We start from the raw sequence: 17,779 nt of genomic DNA on the forward strand, positions 1-17,779 counted from the left end.
TGCATTCACCTATATAGCCTCCCTTGTTTCCTATCCCATTCCCCTATATAGCCCTGCTTGTTTCCGATCCCATCCCCTTATATAGCCCCGCTTGTTTCCTATCTTATTCCCCTATATAGACCCGCTTGTTTCCTACCCCATTCCCCTATATAGTCCCCTTGTTTCCAATCCCATTCCTCTATACAGTCCAGCTTGTTTCCTATCCTATTCCCCTATATAGCCCTGATTTTTTCCCATTCCATTCTATCTTATAGCCCCTTTGTTTCCTCTCTCATTCCTCTATATAGCCCTGTTGTTTCCTATCCCATTCCCCTGTATAGCCCTGCTTGTTTCTTATTCCCTTCCCCTATATAGCTCTGCTTGTTTCCTATCCCATTTCCCTATATAGCACAGCTTGTTTCCTTTCACTTTTCCCTATATAGCCCTTCTTCTTTCCTATCAAATTTCCCTATATAGCCCCTTTGTTTCCTATCCCATTCCCCTATGTAGCCTGCTTGTTTCTTATTCCATTCCTCTATATAGCCCCCTTGTTTCCTAACCCATTTCTCTATATTGTCCTGGTTGTTTACTTTCATGTTCCACTATATAGCCCTGTTTGTTTCCTATCCCATTCCCCTATATAGCCCTGTTTATTTCCTACCCCATTCACCTATATAGCCTTTTTTGTTTCTTATCACAATCCCTTATATAGCTCTGCTTGTTTCCTATCACATTCAGTTATATAGTCCTGCTTGTTTCCTATTCCATTCCTATAATGTATATATATATATATATGTATGTATGTATGTGTATATATATATATATATATATATATATATATATATATATATATATATATATATATATATATATATATATATATATAGTAAGACTTAGAACATATTCCCCTATGTGATAAACTTTGGAAAGTGAAATGTTTAAATTAAAAACACATGATTATTGCATAAATATGATTTATCCTATCCCATTCATCTATATAGACCTTTTATTTTATTAAATAAATCTTTTTATTGATACATATCCATAGTAAAAAGACAAAAAATACATTGCATAGACATTGATATACCTATCTCAATAATAAGATAATATGTTCGTTTTGTCAATTACTAGAAACATCATAGCTTATCATATTACGACACCAAGCCTGATTTCCCACATGGCTATTGGCTAAGAGGTTGAAACGTGACCTCTCAACCAAATAGTGTTCTCCCGTTGGCTGCCTTAGCAACTCAGTGCAGCGAACGCTGCAAACAAAAGGCGAGATTACATATACGGCGCAGGCTTCAGCGCAAGAGCTGAAAACCGCACAGCCCGTTTCACCTCGCACATCGGGGTATTACATATAGGGTGTCTGGCAGTTCATAAAGTGCCGTAAGTTGGATAAACTAGCGATTTCCAGAAATGAGCGTAAATACACATTTCTGGAGCCACTTTAGAAACTGCCGACGCCTAAGAAAATAAAAAATATATATAAAATCTCCCGTAAATTTACCGGCCACCCAAACATAAACCCGACACGTATAAAACCACTATATCCGCCATCAATCCCACATCGGAACTAATAAAAGTATTAACCCCTAAACCGACAACACCTCCACAACGTAATATGCCTAATTAAACTATTGACCCCTATATCCACCATCAAACCCACACTGCAAGTAATAATTACATTATTAACCCCTATATCCAACATCAAACCCACACTGCAAGTAATAACTATATTATTAACCCCTAAATGCGCCAACCCCAGCATCGCAAACTACCTAATAAAACTATTAACCCTAATCCGCCATTAACCCACAATGCAATAAACCTATTAAAGTATTAACCCCTAACCCGCCATACCCATACAACGCAATGCTAATAAATCTATTAACCACTAAACCGCCAAAGCCCACAACGCAAATAAATAATTCAATTACTAAATCCCCTTAACCTAACACTCCCTAAATTAACCCAAATTACCTACATAAAAAAATACTAAAGTTACTAACTATTAAAATAAAAAACCTAACATTACTTTAAAAATAAAAAAAACTAAATTTAAATTAATCTAAAATTACGGAAAATAAAAAAATCTAATATTACAGAAAATAATAAATAAATTATCAAAAATCCCTATGAAAATAAAAAAGTCCCCCAAAATCAGTCAATAAGATGAGAGCTACTGAAATCCTATTGGCTGTTCAAATCAGCCAATAGGATGAGAGCTACTGAAATTCTATTGGCGGATTTGAATAGCCAATAGAATTTCAGTAGCTCTCATCCTATTGGCTGATTTGAACAGCCAATAGGATTTCAGTAGCTCTCATCCTATTGGCTGATTTGAATTTGAAGAATCAAATCAGCCAATAGGAATTCAAGGGACGCCATATTTAATCGCATACCTTGAATTCCCTATTCAGTGTACGGCAGAGATCGTATGGATAGGATCCTCCACACTCACTGGTCTTCAGTTCCAGGGTCGCCGGTATTCAGCTCCACGGTCATCAGTCTTCAGCTCCGCCATACGCTCCACGCCGGATTGGTAGAAGAAAGAAGAGGTGGCCGCTTGGAAGAAGACTTCACCGCATGGAACAGGACCTTCTCCGTTGGACTTCAGGAACGGTGAGTACCATCCTGGGGGTTAGACTTAGGTTTTTTTTTACATTTTTTATTTAGATTAGGGTGGGCACTTCGTAAAAGAGCTAAATGCTCTTTGAAGGGCAGCAAAAGAGCTAAATGCCCTTTTAAGGGCAATGCCCAAACAAATGTCCTTTGCAGGGCAATGGGTAGTTCAGGTGTTTTAGTGTTAGGTTTTTTATTTGGGGGGGTTTGGGGGTGGGGGGTTTTACTGTTAGGAAGGACTTTGTTTATTTTTAATTTAAAAGAGCTGTTTAAATTAGGGCAATGCCCTTCATAAAGCCCTTTTAAGGGCTATTGGTAGTTTAGCATTAGATTAGAGGGTGTTTTTATTTTGAGGAGGCTTTTTATTTTCATAGGGATTAGGTTTAATTTTTTAATTTTTGATAATTTGTTTATTATTTTCTGTAATATCAGATTTTTTTATTTTCCGTAATTTTAGATTAATTTAAACTTATTTTTTTTTTTTTTTTTAAAGTAATGTTAGGTTTTTTTAATTTTAATCATTAGTAACTTTAGTATTTTTTAATGTAGATAATTTGGGTTAATTTAGGAGGTGTTAGGTTAGGGGGTGTTAGGTTAGGGGGCTTAGTAATTTAATTATTTATTTGCTTTGTGGGCTTTGGTGGTTTAGGGGTTAACAGATTTATTAGCATTGCGTTGTAAGGGTATGGCGGGTTAGGGGTTAATCATTTAATAGGTTTATTGCGTTGTGGGTTAATGGCGGATTAGGGGTTAATAGTTTTATTAGGTAGTTTGCGATGTTGGCGGATATAGGGGTTAATACTTTAGTTATTACTTGCGGTGTGGGTTTGATGGTGGATATACGGGTAAATATACTTTATTAGTTATTGCGGTGGGTGTTGGCGGTTGACAGGTAGATAGATATTGCGCATGCATTAGGTGTTAGTTATATATTCAGGCAGTTACGGGAGTTATGGTGCTCCCATACTCAGTGCAAGGCTTGCTGCGGCTGCCTTTGTGTAACAAGGTGAAAATTGATTAAAATTTCTCCATTTTCACCAAGTAAGTCCTTGCGCTGAATACTGGATACCGATTTGCGACGCAGTCCCATGTTAGCTTATGTGAGTAAAAATTGCAGCCGACAGGTGAAATATACATGCCGCATTTATTTGCGGCGCTGTATATAGGATCCCAAAATCGTGTAAAAACCGGTGGCGGCTTTTGCGGGCCACGCCGCATATGTAACGGAGCCCAAATAAAAGAACTTTCAGCATGAAGTATTTTATACTTTATGAATGAAAGTCCCCTTTATTTATGCCAATGGTAAATCCTAGCGTTACACAAACTCTTGTATTTACCATCACTTTAACTGAATGGATGATGTTAATATTTATCCTGGCTATATTATTGCTACATGCAACATAAAAATAGCCAGTGTTTTATCATACTAGAGTAAAGCCTTAGCTTTATGAGTATGTTTATTAATGAGTTCTGGGTAAAATACAGAATGTACTGATTTATTTTTTAACCCCTTAACAACCAAGGATGTGCCAGGAATGTCCTACAAAAAAAACACCCTTAACATCAAAGACGTTCCTGGCACGTCCTTTGGGGTTTGAAGCTCTGGAAGTAATCCTGATCGCTTCCAGCAGCTTCCAGGGTATTCCATTGATGCTGCGATATTCAGGCATTAATGCAAGATCCTTTTCACCCCACCAATGCAGAGAGAGCCACTCTGCGGCCCTCCCTGCATCGACCATCGATGAAGCCGATCGTTGGTGGGAGCTGCATTTGGGAGGCGGGCAGGCGGCCCTTCGATGGTCACATCAGTTTTTGATGTTGGTGACCGGATCCGCATGTGACGAGGTTGCAGCAGCGAGGGCGCATGCGTGCCGCATGTAACCAGTAATCAGTTTATTTTAATTGAAAGAAGGGAGCGAGAGGGTGGTATCAAATGTCCTGGGGAAGGGATCTGGGAGTGGGAGGCTGGGTAGGGTATTGAGGGGGGTTTGTTTGTAAATAATACACATAGGGACTTATCTTGGGGCTAATACATTTCTACTTAAAGGGACACTAAACCCAATTTTTTTCTTTCAGGATTAAGATAGAGCAGCAATTTTAAGCAACTTTCAAATTTACCCCATTATCAAAATGTCTTCGTTCTCTTTGTATCTTTATTTGAAAAAGCAGAACTTTAAGCTTTAGAGCCAGCCCATTTTTTATTTAGCACCCTCGATAGTGATTGCTGATTAGTGGCTACATTTAACTATCCAATCAGTAAGTGCAACCCAGGTGCCGAACCTAAAATGGGCCGGCTCCAAAGCTTTCATTCCCGTTTTTCAAATAAAGATAACAAGAAAAACAAAGAAAATTTGATAATAGGAGTAAATTAGAAAGTTGCTTAAAATTGCTGCCCTATCTGAATTATGATAGACAAACTTTGGGTTTAGTTTCCCTTTAATTGAGTCCCTATATATGATCATCTAATATAAGCGCTTTATTTGACAAATTATTTCTATAGTATAAGCGCCCCCTATTTGTGGATATAGGTAGTTTTTTTATTGATTAAAGGAATTACTTTACCAATAAATAAATATTTCAGCCATGAATATACAGCCTCATGCTACATAATTTAAAACAAATCTTTTATTTAAGATGAATAACCTTTGGATTATAAAGTATCTTAAAAAGAAAACTATATTTAGATTTATCCTCAAAAAGCATTTAATTAAAAAAACCTATTTAAAAAAAAATCTGATTTAAATAAAAAAAAATCTTTTTTTTTTTTTTTTTAAATCATTGATTATTATTCACCCTAATAAAATGAGATAAATCAGAAATAATCCCCTTTAGTTGAAACATACAGGGAGTGCAGAATTATTAGACAAGTTGTATTTTTGAGGATTAATTTTATTATTGAACAACAACCATGTTCTCAATGAACCCAAAAAACTCATTAATATCAAAGCTGAATAGTTTTGGAAGTAGTTTTTAGTTTGTTTTTAGTTATAGCTATTTTAGGGGGATATCTGTGTGTGCAGGTGACTATTACTGTGCATAATTATTAGGCAACTTAACAAAAAACAAATATATACCCATTTCAATTATTTATTTTTACCAGTGAAACCAATATAACATCTCAACATTCACAAATATACATTTCTGACATTCAAAAACAAAACAAAAACAAATCAGTGACCAATATAGCCACCTTTCTTTGCAAGGACACTCAAAAGCCTGCCATTCATGGATTCTGTCAGTGTTTTGATCTGTTCACCATCAACATTGCGTGCAGCAGCAACCACAGCCTCCCAGACACTGTTCAGAGAGGTGTACTGTTTTCCCTCCTTGTAAATCTCACATTTGATGATGGACCACAGGTTCTCAATGGGGTTCAGATCAGGTGAACAAGGAGGCCATGTTATTAGATTTTCTTCTTTTATACCCTTTCTTGCCAGCCACGCTGTGGAGTACTTGGACGCGTGTGATGGAGCATTGTCCTGCATGAAAATCATGTTTTTCTTGAAGAATGCAGACTTCTTCCTGTACCACTGCTTGAAGAAGGTGTCTTCCAGAAACTGGCAGTAGGACTGGGAGTTGAGCTTGACTCCATCCTCAACCCGAAAAGGCCCCACAAGCTCATCTTTGATGATACCAGCCCAAACCAGTACTCCACCTCCACCTTGCTGGCGTCTGAGTCGGACTGGAGCTCTCTGCCCTTTACCAATCCAGCCACGGGCCCATCCATCTGGCCCATCAAGACTCACTCTCATTTCATCAGTCCATAAAACCTTAGAAAAATCTAAGATATTGAGATATTTCTTGGCCCAGTCTTGACGTTTCAGATTGTGTGTCTTGTTCAGTGGTGGTCGTCTTTCAGCCTTTCTTACCTTGGCCATGTCTCTGAGTATTGCACACCTTGTGCTTTTGGGCACTCCAGTGATGTTGCAGCTCTGAAATATGGCCAAACTGGTGGCAAGTGGCATCTTGGCAGCTGCACGCTTGACTTTTCTCAGTTCATGGGCAGTTATTTTGCGCCTTGGTTTTTCCACACGCTTCTTGCGACCCTGTTGACTATTGTGAATGAAACGCTTGATTGTTCGATGATCACGCTTCAGAAGCTTTGCAATCTTAAGAGTGCTGCATCCCTCTGCAAGATATCTCACTATTTTTGACTTTTCTGAGCCTGTCAAGTCCTTCTTTTGACCCATTTTGCCAAAGGAAAGGAAGTTGCCTAATAATTATGCACACCTGATATAGGGTGTTGATGTCATTAGACCACACCCCTTCTCATTACAGAGATGCACATCACCTAATATGCTTAATTGGTAGTAGGCTTTCGAGCCTATACAGCTTGGAGTAAGACAACATGCATAAAGAGGATGATGTGGTCAAAATACTCATTTGCCTAATAATTCTGAACTCCCTGTATTCTCCCTATCTCCAACTCTGGAAAGTTTTCCCATCAGTCACTTAATACTTTTGCTGCATGACACAATTATGTAAATCACAAACAGATTTAGTAAAGGCAAATTCCTATGGGATCATTCTTAAAGGGATATTCCAGCCAAAATTGGAAACCACATGGGTGCATTTCAGTATTGAACAGAAGCATTTGTGTAATATATATGCATTAGCAAAAATTATTCTTATAAAAGCTATAGCTGTTTTAAAAGTGTATTTAAGTATGCACCGTGCACCAGCATTTTAAACACAACACTTGCTGGTTGCTTGTACCATCTGGTAATGACACAATTTGTTAATTGCTGACATGATACAATCCCCACTGATGATCTGAGCAGCTGCAGTATTTAATATGTTGGTGCAGTGACAATATCTAGCTATGTTTAACGTGCACGTGCAGAGAAAAATGTTAACTCTATAACACTGATAAGTGTATTATGCATTTGTAGTTTATTTCCATGTATTCAGTAATCACTATTTAGACTGTTGCAGCTTTTTATGTTTGTCAGATTTAGCAAAAACAAACTATAATATAACTTGATGAATTATTACATTATTTTTATTAGCAAAACATAACTTCTATTTAAGCTAAAATATTTGATAGAAAGAAGAATGTCACTTACATATTTTGTTCTCATCTTCCTATAACAAGAATAAAAAACAATACACAATGAAGTATAAAACTGAGTTTACCTGCAGTGTGTGCAGACCTGTTATTAGCCTGGTCCTGTTGTCTTTACTGAGGAAGAACGCAGGAATGTCTCTTTTGCTGTCAGTAGCTCATGCAATGGGTTTATATCTCAGTGTTTAGCAGATATATATAGAGCACGGGGGCAGGGGGGGGTAGAGCTGGAGAAATCAGATGTTTTCCTGGAACTACACTGATAGTTTCACATTCACTTTTACTTACGGTCTAAACATCAAAATACCACATCCTTGTTAAAAAGTAAATCTGTACATTATTTTAATGGCACATTAAACTGATAGATAGATAGACAGACAGACAGACAGACAGACAGACAGACAGACAGATAGATAGATAGATAGATAGATAGATAGATAGATAGATAGATACAGGGGTCAAGGCCAGGGGGAATGAATAGGAACACAGTGTGTGTGTGTATATAAAACAATATTAATTGTGAGGGGGTGGAAGTCTTGGTGAATTGACACACTTTTTTGTAGGACTTGACCTTTGAAAAGATAGATAGATAGATAGATAGATAGATAGATTATAGATAGATAGATAGATAGATAGATAGATGGATAGATAGATTGATAGATAGATAATAGAAGATTGATAGACAGATAGATAGAATATATATATATATATATATATATATATATATATATATATATATATATATATATATATATATATATATATATATATATACACATATACAGTATCTCACAAAAGGGAGTACACCCCTCACATTTTTGTAAATATTTTATTATATCTTTTCATGTGACAACACTGAAGAAATGAAACTTTGCTACAATGTAAAGTAGTGAGTGTACAGCCTGTATAACAGTGTAAATTTGCTGTCCCCTCAAAATAACTCAACACACAGCCATTAATGTCTAAACCGTTGGCAACAAAAGTGAGTACACCCCTAAGGGGAAATGTCCAAATTGTGCCCAAAGTGTCAATATTTTGTGTGGCCACCAATATTTTCTAGCACTGCGTTAACTCTCTTGAGCATGGAGTTCACCAGAGCTTCACAGGTTGCCACTGGAGTCCTCTTCCACTCCTCCATGATGACATCACAGAGCTGGTGGATGTTAGAGACCTTGCGCTTCCCCACCTTCTGTCTGAGGATGCCCCACAAATGCTCAATATCATTTAGTCTGGAGACATGCTTGGCCAGTCCATCACCTTTACCCTCAGCTTCTTTAACAAGACAGTGGTTGTATTGGAGGTGTGTTTGGGGTCATGTGGTTAAGTCTCTGAAGGGAGGGGATCATGTTCTGTGTCAGGGTTTTTGCCCTGCTTTGTTTGCCATGTGCTGCTGGCAGTCATTTTACTCACCTCTCTTGCTGAGTCTGGTGCAGAGTGTGTGATGCTGCTCATTTCCTGCACGCCCTTTTATGGTCAGAACGGTGTACATCATCCGTGTGAGACAGGTTGCAGTCTCAGAATTGTGATGTCATCACTTATTATTTAAAGGGCCTCTGTTCAGTATGCTTTGCCCTTGAATTGTCTCAGACCTGTTTGTGAGTTCCAGTTTCTGTGTATTACCTTGCTGTCTGACGTCCCTCCTGGTTCCTGATCCCTGGCTTGTTCCTGACTCTGCTGTTCTTGTTCCTGATTCCGGCTCTTCTGACTACTCGCTTTGGTTCCTGTCTCGGTTCGTCTGACTATTCGCTTTGGCTCCTGACTCGGCTCGTCTGACTACCAGCAATGGCTTTGACTTCTGGCTTGTTATTTGACTTGTGAACTTTTTATTATTTTTTTGTTATTAATAAAGGTGTGATTATTTTTGCACTTCTCGTCTCAGTCTGATTCCTGGCACCCTGACATTACGCAAGGGCCATGAATCCTGATGGTGCCAATAATCCACCTTTATCTACCATCATTTCCAGGATGGATGAATTTTAATATTTTTATATTAACCTAGGAATGGAGCAAAATATATCTCTTCATTAAGGCCTTTTTAAATTTAAAAACCATGGGATTGGAATTAATAAATTTGCAAGGAAGAGGAGGAGATGTAGATAGATGTTTATTACAAACAGAGTGTAAATGGATCTATAATCTTGGGAGTTTAAAACCCAATGACCTTAATGAAGAGATACATTTTGCTCCTTTGCTAGGTTAACATCAAAATATTAAAATATTAAAATATTGATTCCCCTGCCCCTTCATGATAGGTATTCCAAATATAATTAATATAGGGCATATTTCTTGCATAATATTGCACTGTAGAATCATTAAACCTAAGATCAATAAATACTGCTAATATAGATAGGCATTAGGACTATGATCAAAATAGGACATGTTTTCTGTCAAGCATTGCATTTTATTGTCACTAATTTGGGGGTTGAAAAAATGTAGCACTGATTGATTTAAATTGAATACTAGTTTCCTTGACAGGTCCCAAATCCCAGAGATATAAATAAATGTATATAAATATATTATACAAAATTTGCTCAGCATATGTTTGCGATATTTGTGTTACTAAGAAAAAGGTAATAGTTGTGCCTATACGTTATTATGGACACTTAACAGTTAATAATTATGTAGGAACCTTTGTAATAGAGTTTAAATTCCCGGGAGGGATTACCATCAGATGGTGTGCCCAGCGGCGAAACACGTGTTGCGTTTTTGAATTGATGTGTATTGTTCTGGTTAGGCCTAACGGACTGTTTCTGTTTTCCTTTGGCTATATGGAGCACCTGTAAGATTGCCACAAATGAACATATGATTGGAGGTCATTAGGGCCAGCAAGGTACAACAGGGGAGCAACTTCGCTAACACACCACCCCACGGGACACACGCAGTAAGTGGGACTGCAGCGGGAACTACCCGCTGTGAAGATTGGTAAGAAATATTATCCCGACATATACCCCAGAAATTAGGGTCCCTTGAGGCGAGGGTACGTCCCTCAGGAGGTGGTACCCAGAAGGGATTAAGTGATTGTCGTGGCTACGGGGGACATAATATGAATACTTGATATCATCCGCGGTCCCTGTAGTGGGTGTGTGATTGACTGTGATCAACTGGCTCTATTATTGCTTTACACCTGCATGCCTTGCTTAAAGTTTGTTGCCATTTCATTGCCATATCTCATCATTGTATGTGACTGATTCTTGACCATTATTACTAACATTATCCCATTATGGCTACATATAACTAATGAGAATGGATGGATTGTTAGTACGGATCAAGGTCTATGTGTGACTGCTACGCAATATACTCTATCATAGATACTGGATTTGGAATTACAAATACTGTATATGGACTATACTAGCCTCCAACTGTTTTTTAGGGATATCATTATACAGGATCCAATGGCCATTGGTTGTTAGTTATTAACTGTATAGGTTTGTTTATTGTCGATTAGCCCATTATATCTGTCACTATGTTTGAGTAATTGCAAATATTAATACATTTGTTTCATCTGATATATGCTATGTATTAGGGTTATCTCTGGGATGGGGATACCTGTCACCTTGGGACAATCGTACCTTGCTCATGTAATTTCATTGCAGGATTGATTAACTATCCTAGGATAGGTATGTGTGTGTGCCGGCTAGGACATACTGTTCTTCTTAATTATATATACACATTTTTTCTATGTCTCCTGGAACCTTTGGTTATTTTACTTAGTTAACCAAGGTTACACTAATATATATAGGTTTGGGTGAGCTGACGCTTCGCTTTTTTGCATATAGATATAAATATATATATATATATATATATATATATATATATATATATATATATATATATATATATAAAAACAAATCCAGTATAAAAGGCACACTCCAACATATACAACTCCCTGGAGCACTGCTAAACACTGATACAGAGATCCAGACTATATCCCAGAGCTGGCTGGAATCCCCAATATACAGCAGGCTTACACAGGTAAGTGGCAAAAAATCAGCCTTTTATTAGAGAAAAATGCGAATTGGCCTGTTGCCAAACGTTTCAGCTCACGCAGGATCTTTCCTCAGGGAGGCCCAAGTAGACATAAAGTGCATAGCAATAAAACATCCTAAAAAAAAACCTTATAAAACACAAATTAAACCCACCTGTGTGAATCAATCTCCAGAGCAAACACATTGTTTGCAAAGTGTCTATAGGCCATGCCCATCACCAGCCGCACCTATTATTGACGTCATCAGCATCAGACACAGTTACCAAGGCAACCTGTAAACACCATTGGGCACCAATGATCCATACCCAATCGTCATGAAGACACGACCACCCGGGCATGTACTACTATCTGTCATAAACCTTATCGGATCAGCCCACAGTATTATACACAGGGTTATGTAGGCAAACAATCGCCTAGATTTAGAGTTTGGCGTTAGCCGTCAAAACCAGCGTTAGGGGCTCCTAACGCTAGTTTTGGGCTACCGCTGGTATTTAGAGTCAGTCAGGAAAGGGCCTAACGCTCACTTTGCAGCCGCGACTTTTCCATACCGCAGATCCCCCTACGCCATTTGCATATCCTATCTTTTCAATGGGATCTTTCTAACGCCGGTATTTAGAGTCTTGGCTGAAGTGAGCGTTAGAAATCTAACGACAAAACTCCAGCCGCAGAGAAAAGCCAGGAGTTAAGAGCTTTCTGGGCTAACGCAGGTTCATAAAGCTCTTAACTACTGTGCTCTAAAGTACACTAACACCCATAAACTACCTATGTACCCCTAAACCGAGGCCCCCCCACATCGCCGCCACTCTAATAAAAAATTTTAACCCCTAATCTGCCGACCGCACACCGCCGCAACCTACGTTATCCCTATGTACCCCTAATCTGCTGCCCCTAACACCGCCGACCCCTATATTATATTTATTAACCCCTAATCTGCCGCCCCCAACGTCGCCGCCACCTAACTACAATTATTAACCCCTAATCTGCCGGGGTCAGCGATAGCGGGGTCAGCAGATTAGGGGTTAATAAGAGTAAGGTTAGGGGTGTTTAGACTCGGGGTACATGTTAGGGTGTTAGGTGCAGACTTAGGAAGTGTTTCCCCATAGGAAACAATGGGGCTGCATTAGGAGCTGAACGCTGCTTTTTTGCAGGTGTTGGGTTTTTTTTTCAGCTCAAACGGCCCCATTGTTTCCTATGGGGGAATCGTGCACAAGCACGTTTTTGAAGCTGGCCGCGTCCGTAAGCACCGCTGGTATTGAGAGTTGCAGTGGCGGTAAATTATGCTATACGCTCCCTTTTTGGAGCCTAACGCAGCCCTTCTGTGAACTCTAAATACCAGCGGTATTTAAAAGGTGCGGGAGAAAAAAAGCATGCGTAGCTAACGCACCCCTTTGGCCGCAGAACTCTAAATCTAGCGTAATATTAATAACAAAATGAGAGTTCTGGAGACAGAGTCAGATCAACATATAAACCTACATATTGTGTACTTATATACAAACAAGCTGCATTAGGGTTATGGTATTCAAGTGTTCTAGTTAGATAGTGATGCAAAGCATAAGCACATATAACAACCTCACTTGATAATACACTAAATAAACATTGTGCAATATACATATAATTCTAGCATCATAATCAAACACTTAAGGAGATTTACACATTGCTTTATCCAGACCTGATGGAGCCATAACGATATGTATTTGCAGCATATCACATGATTTTATGTCTCAAGAAATAGGTAGAAACATATGCCAATATCAGCATAAGAGTACTGAGGACTTAGATACCCATAAGAGTCCATAATAATAAGCAAATCAAGTCTTGATTGCATTCTTCATCCCCATCAGTCTGTTATTGTCTGGCACTAGGTTAAAAATAGCCGCACACATATACAGCACTACTATTCAGTCAGCTTGGGGACATAGTGTCCAAACATATAGTCTTGATTGTAGTATTCATCCTCATAGTTAAGTTGTAAGAAAACACTCAAATATCGATAGCAGCAAGCATAATCAACACTGCTATTCAATCCTCTTGGGGACACAGTGTCCAGAGCAAAAATCCAGCATGCTTCCAACTCGGTAAAGGGCTTATCCTCTATCTCCCCCCTCGTTTCAGGGGTGGGATATGATCAATTAGCCTAGTTCTCCGTGAGGAGATCGAGTGTCCAGCCTGCACAAAGTGCCTTGCTACAGGTTTGTCCAAATCTCCTTTGTCAATAGCCAGGCAGATAGCCGACTTATGGTTTGCAAGTCTTTCTCTGAATGAAGTTGTCATTTTACCGATATAGCAAAGGGAACATGGACAGATCAACATATATATAACGTATTCTGATGTGCACGTTAATCTGTGTCGATAGTATTGGCTTGTGCCATAGACTTAGCCGCCTGGCATTGTTGAGTGATGAGTTGTTTCAGATATGCTCTGGATAAAAACTTTCCCGACATCTCTTCCAGTTGAATAATTTTATGGGTATCTAGGGTGTTATTGCGTACAACCCACAGGAACTGAGAAGAGCTTACCCCATTCTTTTGAAAGCTAGGATGATAGGTGTTATAATGCAAGATAGAATTCTTATCTGTTGTTTTATTTTTATAGTGTGGTTTGTAGTGAACATTCTTTACTGCTGACTGATTTTAAGATTTCTAGGTCAAGAAAATGTATCGTGGCTAGATCTGCTTCAATCTTGAATCTAATGGTAGATTCTAAAGTATTGAGACCCTCAAACCATAAAATAAGGGCTTCTTTCGTGCCCCTCCAAATTCAAAAGAAATCATTATTGTAGCGGCGAAAAAATAAAAAATTGACTCATGTCTTTAAAAAAAATATATTATTTTCTTTATATTTAGCCATGTATAAATTTGCATATGCTGGAGCCACATTTGAACACATGGCAGTACCAAGAATTTGGAGGTAGTAACCTTCCTCTAAACAAAAATATTTTTTTTCAAGACCTAGTTCTAAAAGCTGGACTACAAATTCAATAGGTGGTCCGCTATATACATCGCTTTCGGTCAGTATACGTCTAACTATTTCAATTCCATGTTTGTGTGGGATAACCATGTAGAGACTCACTACATCCATAGTTAAAAGTAGGTCAGTCTCCCTAATGTCTGTCAGGGATTTTAGGAGATTAATGAGCTCAAATGAGTCTTTCAAGTAGGCTAGAGTGTTTTGTACCACAGGTTGGAGGTGAAAATCTAGAAATTTGGCAATGGGCTGAAGTAAAGAGCCTCGGGCAGATACAATAGGACGCCCCGGCGGCTTAATAAGGGATGTGTGTATCTTTGGTAATAGATATAAGATTGGACAAATTGGTTTGTCCACACATAAATAAGAATACACATCCTCATCTATAAAATTTGCCTGAAGAGCTAAACTTAACACCTCATGAACCTGTTTCTTAAAGGTACAAATCGGGTTAAAAGTGAGTCTACAATACGTAATCCCATCATTAAGTTGTTTCAAAGCTTCATCTCTGTACTCTGCATAGTCCAACACTACTATGGCACCGCCCTTATCTGCGGGGAGAATGACAATAGAAGGGTCCTTTGATAAGGCTTGGATTGCATTTAGTTCACCTGCTTTTACATTTTTCCAAGTCTTGCCAATCTTTTTATGAGTGTTGGACAGTGCAGAAGAACAGAGACGATGGAATGTTTTGATGGACGTATGGGTATTGGCAGGTTCAAAGTTCCTTGCAGCTTTAAATGGTTTATGTACATAAGGTGCATGATAAAAAAAAAAAAAAAAAAAAAAGCTCCACAAAATAAAAAAAACCCTAGCCTACAATAAACTACCAATAGCCCTTAAAAGGGCGTTTTGTAGGGCATTACCCTAAGTTAAACTCTTTTACCTCTAAAAAATATTAAGTCCCCCTAACAGTAAAAAAACCCCACCCACCAAACCCCCCCAAAATAAAAAAAAACTTTTAAGGGCAATGCCCATACAAATGCCCCTTAAGGGGCAATGGGTAGTTTAAGTTTTTTAGTGTTAGGTTTTTTTTATTTTGGTGGGTGGGGGGTTTTACTGTTAGAGGGGGGACTTAGTTTTTTTTTTAAGGAAAAGAGCTGTTTAACTTGAGGCAATGCCCTACAAAAGGCCCTTTTATGGGCTATTGGTAGTTTATTCTTAGATTAGGGGGTGTTTTTATTTTGTGGGGGCTTTTTTATTTTCATAGGGATTAGGTTTATTTTTTTATTTTGGATAATGTGGTTTATTATTTTCTGTAATGTTAGCCTTTTTTATTTTTTGTAATTTTAGATTAATGTTATGTAATATTAGGTTTTTTTTTTTTTAAAGTACTGTTAGGATTTTTTATTTTAATTGTATTGTAGTATTTTATTTTATGTAATTAAGGGGTTAATTTAGGGGGTGTAAGGTTAGGGGGCTTGGTCATTAAATTAGTTATTTGCATTGTGGGAGTTGGCGGTTTAGGAGTTAATAGGTAAATTAGGTTTAATGTGTTGTGGGGGGGTTGGCAGATTAGGGGTTAATATGTTAATGAAGTTTATTGCGTTGGTGGTGGATGGCGGTTTAGGGGTTAATAAATTAATAATTACATTTGCAATGTGGGGGAATGGCGGATTAGGGGTTAATAGATATATTAGGTAGTTTGCGATGTTGGGGTTGTCGGATTTAGGGGTTAATAATTTTATTATGTAGTTGTTTTTTTTCTTAATACTTCGTACAGGTGGTTATATTTTATTTATATTTATTGTGGGCATTTAGGTTATTTTTTTAACACATTGCGTGCGGTTAGGTTTTTTTAACACTTATTGCGGGCGGTTCTTTTTGTTTAAAACACTTATTGCGGGCGGTTAGTTTTTTTTTTAACACTTATTGCGGGCGGTTAGGTTTTTATTTTATAATGCTCCATTTGCCTTCACTGCATCTCGGTGGATTCCGAAAATGGCAGGGTGGTGAAAGAATCCACCTTCGCTGCATCCAGGTGAATTCTTTTGGCTGCCTCACGCAGCCAACATTCCTTTGAGGATGCGTGCGCAACTGGCGAGATGACAGACGCGTTACAAACAAAATTATAGTATAGATTGTCTATTAGCAATTTAATGCATGTTTTGCTAACAAACAGCTAGATTACGAGTTTTGCGTTCCAGCTTTTAACGCTGAAAAAATGGTAATTTCAGCGTAAAAGCACTAACGCAGCCATTAGGAGTCTTGTCGGTATAGCTATACCGCAAGCATTTTAGCCTTTAACGCAACGTCAATCCCGCACTCGAAAAAATTAAGTTTTAGTATTACAGGTTGTGCGGTGAGGCTAAAATGCTTGCGTTATGCTCTATACCGCCACGATCCATACCGCCATCTGAGAGCAGTAGTTATGAGTTTTGCGCCACAAAAATGTTTCACAAAACTCATAGCTAAAGTGTTACAAAGTACACTAACACCCATAAACTACCTATTAACCCCTAAACTGCCGCACTATTTCAAATTTATTAATCCCTAATCTGCCGCCCGTCCACATCCCTGCCACTATAATAAAGTTATTAACCCCTATTCCTCTGCTCCCCGACACCTCCGCCACTAACTAAACCTATTAACCCCTAAACCGCCAGAGCCCCCCACATCGCCACTACTAAATAAACAGATTAACCCCTAAACCGCCAGCCCCCCCACATAGCCACTAATAAATTAAACTATTAACCCCTAAACCTATCACCTCCTAACTTTAAATTAAAAATACAATATCCCTATCTTAAAATAAATAAAAACTTACCTGTGAAATTAAAAAAACCTAAGTTTAAACTAACAATTAACCTAATATAACTATTATACTAAATTTAGGTTTAGGGGTTAATATATTTATGTAGTGTTAGTGATGTTGGAGGCCAGAGGTTTAAGGGTTAATAACTTTAGTATAGTAGCGACGACATTGGGGGCGGCAGATTAGGGGTTAATAAATATAATATAGGGGTCGGCAGTGTTAGGGGCAGCAGATTAGGGGTACATAGGGATAATGTAGGTTGCGGCGGTGTACGGAGCGGCAGATTAGGGGTTAATAATAATCTGCAGGGGTCAGCGATAGCGGGGTCAGCAGATTAGGGGTTAATAAGAGTAAGGTTAGGGGTGTTTAGACTCGGGGTACATGTTAAGGTGTTAGGTGCAGA

The 17,779-nt window shown here is 38.3% G+C and overlaps 1 protein-coding gene across 2 annotated transcripts in view; it reads right to left on the reverse strand.

Moving 5' to 3' along the window:
• The window catches only part of LOC128642477 (up-regulator of cell proliferation-like), a 79,177-nt gene extending 71,351 nt beyond the window's left edge, over positions 1 to 7,826 (reverse strand). Inside the window, exon 1 of one of the 2 annotated variants that reach the window (XM_053695255.1) lies at positions 7,761 to 7,826. The gene's annotated coding sequence lies outside the window, so the exon portion shown is untranslated. Of the gene's footprint in view, positions 1 to 7,743 lie in introns of both variants that reach the window. The other variant, XM_053695254.1, reaches the window with a different exon arrangement.
• Between the last annotated feature and the right edge of the window lie 9,953 nt (positions 7,827 to 17,779).

The sequence above is a fragment of the Bombina bombina genome, chromosome 11 (genome assembly GCF_027579735.1).
Source record: "Bombina bombina isolate aBomBom1 chromosome 11, aBomBom1.pri, whole genome shotgun sequence".
Classification (NCBI taxonomy): Eukaryota; Metazoa; Chordata; class Amphibia; order Anura; family Bombinatoridae; genus Bombina; species Bombina bombina.